The following is an 8,997-nucleotide window of genomic DNA, read 5'->3' on the forward strand; positions in this document are numbered from 1 at the left end:
TAATCCAACAAATGCATGTAATAATATACAAAATAAAAATCTTAATTCTATCTTTGTTATATTGTAAATGTATGAATTACTGCTTTGTATAAATGTGTTATATTAGTTTATTATCTTCAATACTGCCTAAGTAAAAAAAAAAAAATGGTATACATCTGACTTAGAATACTTCTATCACCCAATGTTTAGTAAACAGTAGCTTAGCTAGAACCTCAAAACTTCGACAACATGGCGGATAACGCAGCACGCCTGTGTAAAATACGTGACAAAGAGTGTTTGTGCTGTTACAAAAAAGAAGTAAAGCCAAGAAAAAACAAGGAGAGGAGAATGTAAGTAATATGAACAACTGATAGTGCGTAATATTAAACTCGCGAATTTAAAGTAAATAAAAGGAATCGTTGCTTATGCACCGCCCAGCTGCAGCATCCAAACTGCTGTCGATATTGTACCACTGTAGAAACTGAAGATACATGTAATTGGCCAACTGAAGATGGTTGCAAACCCGAAGTGCATATTGGGATAAATAAAACGCATTAAAAGAAGTGGCTGGTCGCTGTATTTTTATAGTAAAATATCATTATCCACGGCCACGGAGCTCACCAGTCCAAATAAAATGGACAAATTGTTATATTATTTTATTCTGATTGCCAGCAATGACCTCTGCCCCTACTAACTCACAGGAAGATTCCACTTCAATTTCGCGACAAGTTAAACTACTTCTGACAGCAACAAATGCGCCTCCGCCAACCGTGTTTAGCCTATCATTTCGAAACACCGTTAGGTTCTTCACAAAAGTTTCGGCTAAGCTTATATTCGGCTTTAGCCAGCTTTCAGTGCCTATAACGATTTGAGCATCAGTGCTTTCTATTAGCTCTTGGAGCTCTAGTACTTACTCAACACAGCTACGACAATTTACAACTGTAATACCAATGGTCCCCGTATCTACGTTTTTCCTCTGTTCAGCCTGCACCCTTTGAAGCCCTTGTTGTGTTTTCCCGAGACCCTCTAACCTAAAAAACCGCCCAGTCCACGCCACACAGCCCATACTACCCGCGTAGATGCCTCCTGGGTATAGTGGACACCTGACCTATTCAGCCTAACCCAAAACCCAACCACCCTTTGGCGCAAGTCGAGGAATCTGCAGCATACACGGTCGCAGAACCGTCTCAGCCTCTGATTCAGACCCTCCACTCGGCTCTGTACCAGAGGTCCGCAATCGGTCCTGTCGACTACGCTGCAAATGGTCAGCTGCAGTTGGTTGCACCCTGTGCTCTTCATGGCATCCGGGAGGACCCTTTCCACATCTGGAATGACTCCTCCTGGTATGCACACAGAGTGAACATTGGATTTCTTACTCTTCTTGTCAGCCAAGTCCCTAAGAGTCCCCATAATGCGCCTAACGTTGGAGCTCCCAACTACCAATAATCCCACCCTCTGCGATTGCCCAGATGTTGCAGGCTGAGTGGTTTCCTCTGAAACAGGACAGGCGACAGCATCTGGCTCAGCGACAGTGTCAGCCACAGACAGCACCTGGTGCCTGTTTGTCACAAGAACCGGAGAGGCGTTATGTGCGGCCGCCTGGGAAGCCTTTCGCCACCTGCTTCGCCCCGGGGCGTCCTCCCACTCGACCACAGGTGAGGTGTCAGCCTCAGTGCGAGCAGTAACTGGGTTGGCCACTGGTGAGGACCGATTGGAGGACTCCGACGCGCTGCACGTCCGTTGGATCCCCACGGTCGGCCCATAACATTGGTGCCCATCCACTGCAACATCAAACTGTGTAACCGAAGCCATCACAGCCTGAAGCTGAGAGCGAATAAATGATTAACATTTCCCAAAGTTATGTTTGTAGTAATAGACGTCATCTTGTTAATTGAACATCATTACCCCACCCATAGCATTATCAGGAGAAGATGGCTGAATTTTCTGCATCAAGATACAGTTCATAGCCCAGTATGGAATAGCTATAATGTCTGGGTGACTCTGAAGATGGGTAGCTGAAAATACAGCAACCATTATTTTTTACGTGTACGAATGTGGATCCCGACTGTTCAGTATACTGTTTCACTGAAGTGTCATGTAGTCTCCATTCAGCTGCAACATACCATAGCATTATCAGCAGAAAATGAAAATTCTTTTATACTGCAAGATAACTGTTATTTTTGACATTATCAGCAGAAGACTGCAAACATTTAGTACTGAGTGTTATCATTAGTCATAATGGAATCAGTCTAATGTATGGGTAACTTAGAAAGTGTATAGTTGGAAGCATAGCAGTCGTCATTTCTTAGTTATCTGAATGTATATTTATTGTGTTCATTATGCTACTTCGTCGAGAAGTCCTGCAGTTTCCACCGTGTTTTGTCAGCAAAAGATGGCAAACATTTTATACTGCAAGATGCAGTTAACACCTTGACATGAGGGTCATTATAATGCCTGAGTTTCATATCGTTTTAACAGAAGTAAGACGAGATTTTAACAAATTTAGACATGGGCATAATATTGTTCACTTTGGTACAAAGATCAAACTTTTCTCGTCCATAAGTGCACTTTAAGCTGCAGGTTAGATTAGCGATCGTGTCTATGTGTGTTTTCTAATGTTACAGAACAAAAAGTTGTGTATTCTGATAAATCAAATGTCTCGTACAAAGATAAAATTAAGATTGTCGACCAACCGATAAGTTATTTCAGTAGTGCCAATACACGAGCAAGGAGTATTTTTATAACTAATACAGTCAGTTTAGACGCCGAAATATCTAACGGTCCATTGTGCCATTCAAAGTGCGTTACAGATGTTACACGTTGGTCGTTACCAGTACAACTTAAGCCGTACATTTCAGCAATAATGCCAATAAGTAAGCAACATATATTCTTTTAATGTTATAGGGAAATGAAGCTACAGTGGTAGAGCCTTGAGTGTCTTGTACTCGAAATCTTATATACGGTGACAATTTTATTTTGGTACAAATATCGACTTTTCCTGTGCTATCAGAGATCTGTGGCACAATGACATGTAGAAGTTTCATCTCAGTGTCGGAACCTTGTTCTGTCATTGTCTTTGCTCATGTTTACATTCATATTCCGTGCATTATGAAAGTCTTGCATATTACGAAAATGTGCAGTTTAAGCGTTACAACGCAAGAAAGAGCGTGTCAAAATGCCTTTTCCTCTCTTAAAATTGTGCTTGGTCAGTTAGTTTGTCTTTGGGTATGCTGTGCGCCTACATCTTGTATTCTGGAGCCTTAATATTAAATTTTGCTACTGTTTAGTAGGTAACAATGAAAATACAGCCTATAAACATTTTATATATCCTTGGCAACACAGTTCCGATTGCTAAAATTCGCAACATTCCTGGAAAATTCGTTTTGTACACGAGATTAAGTAGACCTACATGGAATGCAAACAAAAAGCAATATTAGCCAATCAACATCGGTCGTATTTTTCTAATGTAGAAAATCATGCACTGCCCTCTCCTTCCCCTCTAAATTGGGGCTTGGTGAGATGACGCATTATAGAAAAACTTGTGAAAACATTTTGTGCCCATTGTTTGCCGTTCAAAGTACGAATAACATAGCCTAAGTAATCCTCACTCATTACACATCTTGCCAGATATTTTGGACACGCAGATACCATTGTAACATTTGACATGAACACTGTGTGTGTTGCTGACGTATTTTGTAGCAAAAAATTTCGATGTAGAAATATGGATGTTTGAAACATGAAAATAACATTGTGACACATGACATAAACATTCTGTCTGTGTGTTTTACCTTCTTCCCCCCTGCCCCCAGTTTGTCTCATTTAGGCTTAAAAATGAAGTGATATCTATATGCTTTAGACATTTCCTTTAGCCACATATGTTTTGTAAAATTAAAAAATAGAAACTACACAGCAGCAAATAATTTCAGTATCCACACTCATGTTTAACTTTTAATTTTAATTATCGTTTTAGATGTGGAATTAACATTGATATAAACGTTGTGGTACCGTTGTAGTTTATGCTTTTTACAAGGATTTCAGAGATTTTTTGTCGAGCTGTTTAGCTGTGAGATTATTTAATATCAGGGTCCATTGGGCCTTTCACCAAGTGTGGTTGAGAGATCGAACTATGGACATTCACAAATGCTGTCATCTGTTGATGACGACGAGATAAAGCTGTAGTTGCAGTAAAACTCATCTTCGGCAAATACTTATTTCGATGATGTTGACAATATTGCGTAAGTCACCATTAGTTTTTAACTATTTATGGCTAGCATGTTTTATACACATTCTCGTTTTTCACAATGAACGCAATATAATTTCCCGTGAAATTTAGAGATCTGAAATTAAATTTACTAACGGCACAGTACAATATCGGGAATAAGGATTTATTTTCTTCGCAGTAGGATAAAGAGATAGAGATGAAATATTTGTGTATTTATGGAGGTGCTCACACCATTTGGCGGGAAAATATTGTCAGTTACTCTAGTATATCTGATTATGTTCGGATGGATGTTCTGGTCGCAGGATGTTCATTTAAGTGAGATGTTCAAATCAGTGCCCATTTTCCTGTAACCAGAAATCAGTCCTTCAAACAGTGCATCGCAGAAGCTTGACGCCATCTGACATCAGTAACTGCACATCTTATTTGCATGTCATTTAGAAGGCTCTTTATGGTTCTTCAGGGTAGAAGGTGGCAGGGGTATAATACAGGGAGCAAAAGGCTATTTACAATTTGAACAGAAACCAGATGGCAATTATAAGAGTCGCGGGGTATGAAAGGGAAGCAATTATTGGGAAGGGAGTGAGACAGAGTTGTAGCCTGTCCCCTATGTTATTCAATCTGTATATTGAGCAAGCAGTAAAAGGAAACAAAAGAAAAATTCGGAGTAGGAATTTAAGTCCATGGAGAAGAAATAACAACTTTGAGATTTGCTGATGGCATTGTAATTCTGACAGAGACGGCAAAGAACCTGGAAGAGCAGCTGAACGGAATGGACAGTGTCTTGAAAGGAGGATATAAGATGAACATCAACAAAAGCCAAACAAGGATAGTGGAATGTATTCGAATTAAATCGGGTAATACTGAGAGAATTAGATCAGGAAATGAGACACTTAAAGTAGTAGATGAGTTTTGCTATTTGGGGAGCAAAATAACTGATGACGATCGAAGTAGAGAGGATATAAAATGTAGACTAGGAATGACAAGGAAAGCGTTTCTGAAGAAGAGAAATTTGTTAACATCAAGTATAGATTTAAGTGTCAGGAAGTCGTTTCTGAAGGTATTTGTATGGAGTGTAGCCATGTATGGAAGTGAAACACGGATGATAAATTGTTTAGACAAGAAGAGAATAGAAGCTTTCGAAATGTGGTGCTACAGAAGAGTGCTGAAGATTAGATGGGTGCATCACATAACTAATGAGGAGATAATAGAATAGAGGAGAAGAGAAATTTGTGGCACAACTTGACTAGAAGAAGGGATGATAGAACATGTTCTGAGGCATAAATGGATCACCAATTTAGTATTTTGGGGCAGCGTGGAGGGTAAAAATCGTAGAGGGAGACCATGAGATGAATACACTTAGCAGATTCAGAAGGATGTAGGTTGTAGTAGGTATTGGGAGATGAAGAAGCTTGCACAGGATAGAGTAGCATGGAGAGCTGCATCAAACCAGTCTCTGGGCTGAAGACCACAACAACGACATTATGGTCCTTTCAAGATAGCAGGCACTTGTATGAAGATCCCAATTAAACGAACATTTCGACAACAGGTCACCCACTTGAACCCGGCCAGTTAAATGTAGGAAGTTGCATCAGTCCCCTAAAACTGGATTATACTTTAAAAATATTGTACCTTACAGCTGAAACTATAGGAAATAATTACATAAAACATGTTTATAACTCCGCAGGAAATCTAATGTTTCTTACTCTCTTTTATCGAGTAGTACGTCACTATGAAATTTTATTTATTTACATCTCGTCAATCGTTCTCACCACCTGCCTCGCTATTTGGCAGTAACAAGCCTTTTCTTCTAGTTAGTCTTCTTATGTACAACAGGAATAGTTTATCGCTGACTACTACGAAGTCTTAAAAGATGCATGTTTGGATAAAACATAGATTTCAACGGATTAAGAAAGAGCACTGGGTTTTAAGTGCACTGTGTTAAGGCTCTTAATCGTGGAGTATCTATATCGCCAAAGAAGTGGCCACATTAGCCCATTGATCCCCAGAGGTTTCTGCCTGAATTCAAAATACTTTTTGTGGTGTCCCATGAAACCACAAATGCTAATGCAAAATGGGGACTTCTAGTTGCACACTGTGGTACTTCTACGAATGCAGTGCGTTGTAGCAGTCACTTACAGCGTTCAAAATAACTGTCGGCGTGGGGGTTGTCGTACTTGACTGTAGGAGATTTTGAAACACGTTTCTTCATGCGCTGGCCATATTGAGTAGCTCATTGACAGTGGAAGACAGTACATTTTAGTTATTTTAATACACATTTCAACTTTTAGTACTGATTTTATGAGTATCATTGACGTGAAACCAGTAGGACAGTATGTAGTACCAAATACATTTTATTAAATTTTACGACCACTTTTTATTTTAATTTAAGTCTCTAATTAGTTTTAGGCGTTGAGTACATGGAAGTTGCGACATATGGTATTTTGTCTATGAAATATGCGAATTTGCTTTCAGGTATATCGCATGTAATGATGGGTGGTTCTATCTGTATATTCCAGTGGTTCCAAATTGTAACCATCTTCATAAACAACTGATTGTTCATCGTTTGCAAATTTCATGTTGTATTCATTACTTGCAATTATGATAAAGATCAGTTCCGTGAAAATTTTACATCTATTGTTATTACCGTTAAATCCTCATTTACGAGAGCGTTGAAACACAATCAATTTTCATGCCATTTTTTTGTCTCTTTTTTTTGTCTTCTCAAAAACCTCTTATATATTCACTGTGTTTCTTCTTCCTCTCTTCTGCCCACTTCTTTCCTGGTTTCTTCTCTTTTGGTGTTTCCTCGAATTTCTGTTTCCTGATTTTTTTCTCTATATTTTTCTCTGTTTGTTACTTCTTCTGTGGAGATGTTTAGTTTCTTGAGGTATTCCACGGTTTCCTTTGCCCAGGTAGTTTTCATCGTATTACTTATCACTAAGCTAAAAGAAGGGTGTAAGACAAGGCTGTAGCCTTTCGCCCCTACTCTTCAATCTGTACATCGAGGAAGCAATGATGGAAATAAAAGAAAGGTTCAGGAGTGGAATTAAAATACAAGGTGAAAGGATATCAATGATATGATTCGCTGATGACATTGCTATCCTGAGTGAAAGCGAAGAAGAATTAAATGATCAGCTGAACGGAATGAACAGTCTAATGAGTACACAGTATGGTTTGAGAGTAAATTGGAGAAAGACGAAGGTAATGAGAAGTAGTAGAAATGAGAACAGCGAGAAACTTAACATCAGGATTGATGGTCACGAAGTCAATGAAGTTAAGGAATTCTGCTACCTAGGCAGTAAAATAATCAATGACGGACGGAGCAAGAAGGACATCAAAAGCAGACTCGCTATGGCAAAAAAGGCATTTCTGGCCAAGCTAAGTCTACTAATATCAAATACCGGACTTAATTTGAGGGAGAAATTTCTGAGGACGTACGTCTGGAGTACAGCATTGTATGGTAGTGAAACATGGACTGTGGGAAAACCGGAACAGAAGAGAATCGAAGAATTTGAGATGTGGTGCTATAGACGAATGTTGAAAATTAGGTGGACTGATAAGGTAAGGAATGAGGATGTCCTACGCAGAATCGGAGAGGAAAGGAATATGTGGAAAACACTGATAAGGAGAAGGGACAGGATGATAGGACATCTGCTAAGACATGAGGGAATGACTTCCATGGTACTAGTAATGACGTAGGTTGCAAGTGCTACTCTGAGATGAAGAGGTTAGAACAGGAAAGGAATTCGTGGCGGGCCGCATCAAACCAGTCAGTAGACTGATGACAAAAAAAAAAAAAAAGGAAGCTTCTTTTTCTGATGTTGTATGTAATTGTCTCTGTCTGTTTGTATAGTTCTTTTGTCGGTCTTCTTATCTATTTATCTAGATCGCCTGTCTCTGAACTGACCCATAGATCTGTCTTACAATTTTTCTCTCTTACTTTTCCATTTCCTTGATTTTCGTTTTTCCCCTGATTACTGTCGTTTCTGAGCCATACAAGGATTCTGGTAAGACTACTGTTTTGTAATGCCTCAGTTTGGCGTTTACGGAGATATTTCCTTTGTTGCAATGGTTCCATGTAGGTCTGTAAGGTTTTTGTTGGCTTTACGACTCTTTCTTCATTGGCCCCAAAACCCAGACATGTCTGTGTGGTAGCCACCGGTACTCTGGTTAGCGTCTGTCGGTTCTGTGAGCTCGGCTGTGATTGAATCTTCTGGAACTCAAAACGCCTGTCGAAATCATGTGAGATCCTTCACCACCGAAACCTCAACACAAACCAATAATCATGACAGAACAATGGGAAAGAAAATTCTACATTTATATACTAAAGTGCAACAACCTTCTTAAAACAATTGATTGTTTTCTTTTGGCAGTTCATTCCTTTATTCGTTGTTTACTATAATAATAAAGGATAATTACGTAAAAAATTTAAAATTATATATTTTCAGAGTGTCTGGACAAAGGACTGAGGAGAGTACTGCAAACAATTATTCATACTGCAATCTCTAGATACATAGGTATCTGTCTAATAGTAGATTACATGTAAGGTTTGTCATAAACGTCCGGTGAGTAGACCCTTCCATAAACTACATCTTAGTGTTAAAATACACACATGCACTAGCGTATGGATGTGTCGAAAAGTTCATTCCACCTCTGGTTACGCTAATCTCAAGTAGAATTTCTGCTGTCCACAGTGGAACGTAGTGCAGACAATTCTCATAGTGCGACGGAGCAGCGCTTTAACTTCAAATTCTGCCACACTTGCCGAAAACTGCGATAGAATCAGGGAATAATTG

The sequence above is a fragment of the Schistocerca serialis genome, chromosome 7 (assembly GCF_023864345.2).
Source record: "Schistocerca serialis cubense isolate TAMUIC-IGC-003099 chromosome 7, iqSchSeri2.2, whole genome shotgun sequence".
Lineage (NCBI taxonomy): Eukaryota > Metazoa > Arthropoda > Insecta > Orthoptera > Acrididae > Schistocerca > Schistocerca serialis.